This window comes from Cydia pomonella, chromosome 19 (genome assembly GCF_033807575.1).
Source record: "Cydia pomonella isolate Wapato2018A chromosome 19, ilCydPomo1, whole genome shotgun sequence".
NCBI lineage: Eukaryota > Metazoa > Arthropoda > Insecta > Lepidoptera > Tortricidae > Cydia > Cydia pomonella.
In genome coordinates, this window is record NC_084721.1 from 5,663,504 (window position 1) to 5,667,110 (window position 3,607).

Consider the following 3,607-nt stretch of genomic DNA (forward strand, 5'->3'; position numbering starts at 1 on the left):
CCTGAGTCATGGGTGTTTTCTATGTACTTATATATATATTTATCGTTGTCTGAGTATCCACAACACAATCCTTCTTGAGCTTACTGTGGGGCTTAGTCAATTTGTGTAAGAATGTCCAATACCTATTTATTGTTAAATTTTTTGTTACGGATGTAAAGATGCGGTTCGTCAGAAAATCTATGAATGTGTGGCAGTAATTAGCTTCTGACAAATCTATCAAAGATCTGCCCAAATAATCATCTGTGTCTCATTCCTCTCAATAAAAATTTACAAGATAAGATCTGACGGACAATTCTGTATGTATATTTCCAGCTATAATCACAATACGAGAAGTCTCGTAGGTAGGAGTATATCGTTTAGTTATCGGAGAAATAATTTGTGTCCTCGTTTGTCATAAAAAGATACTGACATGCAATTGAGGGGGGATTTAAATCTTCTCAGGTCAGAGGTAGGGCTAGAGCCGTTGTAGATTTATTTGACGTTCATAAGCGCATTCTAATATGCCTACTTGAATAATAAACTATCTTTATCATTCTAGGTTCAAGTGGGTTGGTTAGAAAATAATTTTAGCATACGAATAATTCACTAAGAAATGAAATCTTACGGTAATATTTATCAAATGTACGTAATATATTTTTGTCAGGCAGAAGTACGAATTCTTTACCTTATCAAGCAATAAACGTGACCATTACACAGAGCAAGAACCAAGCCTGAAAGGCAGCATAATTTCTCAAATAAAAATACAGACTTAAAACAACAGCCTTAAGTAAATAGTCCTTGCTCAACACCAACCATCGTAAAGACAGGCAATAAAAAAGGCAAAGCCGTAGAAATTATAGATCATAATCTCACGGCAGAGAACGCGTTACTTTTATGCTTCGGGAAGCACGTTTGTTTGTTTGAGTATTGATAAAATCATGGGAAATGGGCTGTAAAAACGTTTCTCGGAGTATCGGTAACCTGGGATTACGTTGTGACAGCTTGACGTTAATGTGGTAGCTTGAATAATTGATCGGAGTCTACAAATCACTCATCGGGGTCATTTTTATTCCGCCTTTCTAAGAATAGTGTCCATGGAACTTACGTTATCAACGTTTACGTTAAACGTAATTTTAAGACATTCAACCAAGCAGGAGGAAATAGCGTAAATATGTACATAAGCTTCTTCTCGATCCGTGAAATAATGATTTCCGTATTCCGTATAACTAAAGTCCTTCCCCGACAATCATCTCTAAACCAAATTTAATATAAATCGATTAAGCGATTTAAGCGTGAACAAGTTAGAGGAAGACAGACAAACAAACAATGTGACTTTCGCATTTATACTTACTTACTTCTCTGGCGTCCCAAAGTATGTCTTGGCCTCCAACACGACCGCTGGCCACCTATGCCGGTCCTGTACCGTTTCTCGCCAGTCTTCAACCTGGAGCTCGTGCAGATCCGTGTCCACCACATCCGCCCATCGATATCTAGGCCCACCGGCCGGGCGGCGAGCTTTCGATGTCCCCTCAAAGGCTCTTTTCGCATTTATAATGTTATAATGGATTAAGCAAGTTAATGCGTATATTGTTACGTGTCGTTTGACATCGCTACCGGTTTGCATTGCTCGAAGTCACGAAAGGGCTAAAACGAAATCCTTTCGTGGTCATGAAAGAAGAGAAATACAACATGTTCAAAACGTCTTAGATATTATATTAACACCATAATAATAAAGGTCAAGCACACAACAATATACCTATGTAGGTACTTAATAACAACGAGATATTACAATTTTAGTTCTTTATATACCGGTAAATATTCTTCAATGTTTAGAAATAAAGAAGAAATGAAAAATTCACTGTCTCGCGCGAGATTCGAACTCGCGACTTCGGGATACCAGCCCGCCGCTTTACCAACTGAGCTAGTGAAACTTATTTACACCTTGACAGCAAATATTTATTAGATTCTTAAATTAAATTAGCAATTTGATCATAAATATCTAACTTTATTAACGTCTTATCTGGACATACTCGTAACTATTAAATTAAAATAAAATAATAACTGCCTACGCTATACGTTAAAAATAAATAATTTTATGCTAAAAATGCCTTACACCATTTTCTAAAAGAGATGATACTCTTCAAACTGCTAGATCGATTTCTATCAAACATAGTAAAGAACCATCGCAAGGAAACTCGCGTTCATCAAGTCCATCCGTTGAAGAGCTACGATTCCACAGACAGACATTGACGTCAAACATATAACATCTCTCTTTTTACGTAGGGGGTTAAAAAGAGACCTGTTCTTAGTTGACCCACCTTGCCCGCTCCGATATATCTGGCGACGGTACTGCCAATACGACAAGAATTTACGTAAGTGGCTCTTGAGACGGACACACACGGTGCAAATAAAACAGTATTACGTTCACAATTGGAGCGTTCCTGTAGACGACTGTCCCAATCTGAACAGGGGTGGCATTCCAATAGCTGACCAAGCACAGGCGAGAACGACCAATTGCATAGTTTTTTATTTCTTAATAATGTAATAAGTAAAAATTAAGTAAGTATTATTATATAAATCACTAAACTCTTAAAATGAAGACAAAGTCAACATTGAGACAAAATTGAGACTACGGGCGACCCTACGGCTAGCTCATTCCAAGGCCAAAGAATAGGCCTAGCTATACAGTGCGAAAATATGGCCAGCCTTATGGGCACCCTTCCGCAGGGGACAGATCTAGGGGACCTAAAATAGGTAGGTATAAAGTATTAATTATTTATTTTAATTTATTTAGTTCATATTTAATTTTAGTAATAGTTTATAAGGTTTATTATTGTTCCTATCACTGTTACTTATATTTTGAAATAAAGTACAGAAAAAGTGTAATATTAAAATGATATTTAATTGGTTACTCTGTGTACAAAGTGGAATTTTTATTGAAATTACTAAAAATAATCGGACAGACAGACGGACATGACGAATCTATAAGGGTTCCGTTTTTTGCCATTTGGCTACGGAACCCTAAAAAGTGCTTAACGGCCTGATTCGAACTTTAAGATAGGTATGTCAAATATTAGGTCTAGAATATGTCAGTGTCAAAAGTGACGTTTTTGTTTTAAGAAACGTCACAGCTAGCTCATAGCTATACCTAATATTTGACGTATCGGGCCATAAATTGCGTGAATGAAAGTATTTCAGAACAAATAGCCATTTAAGAGCCCTTAATCCTTGGAGCGTTCTCCGATTTCACGAAATAACGCTCGATAGATGGCGTTGGCGCTCGGTACGCGAGCGCCGGCAACGCGACGCGCGTTTCAATGCAGACTAGAATAATCTTGATAGTTTTCAATATAATTTCAAGCAACATTAATTTTAGTGTCATATGATATCATATGGGCACTCTTTATTTTATTGTATATGCACAGTAGTTTTTTTTTTTATGTACACTACTACTAAGTGTACAGACTACAGAGTGTACTATAACCCTTGCTCTTTATTCTGTCTCTTTCACACCAATGGAAAATGAAGAAGTTACTAAATGACTGCAGGTATAAATAAAGTATATTAGTGCGATAGAGAGACAGATAGTGTTTCGTTGTCGTATCGTAAACGATTGGCATGTTGGCCA

At 36.9% G+C, this 3,607-nt stretch overlaps 1 non-coding gene across 1 annotated transcript; it reads right to left on the minus strand.

Moving 5' to 3' along the window:
* Positions 1–1,838: 1,838 nt before the first annotated feature.
* Positions 1,839–1,910, minus strand: Trnat-ggu (transfer RNA threonine (anticodon GGU)). Its single transcript has one exon. It is a non-coding gene; the product is annotated as a tRNA-Thr (tRNA).
* Positions 1,911–3,607: the final 1,697 nt, after the last annotated feature.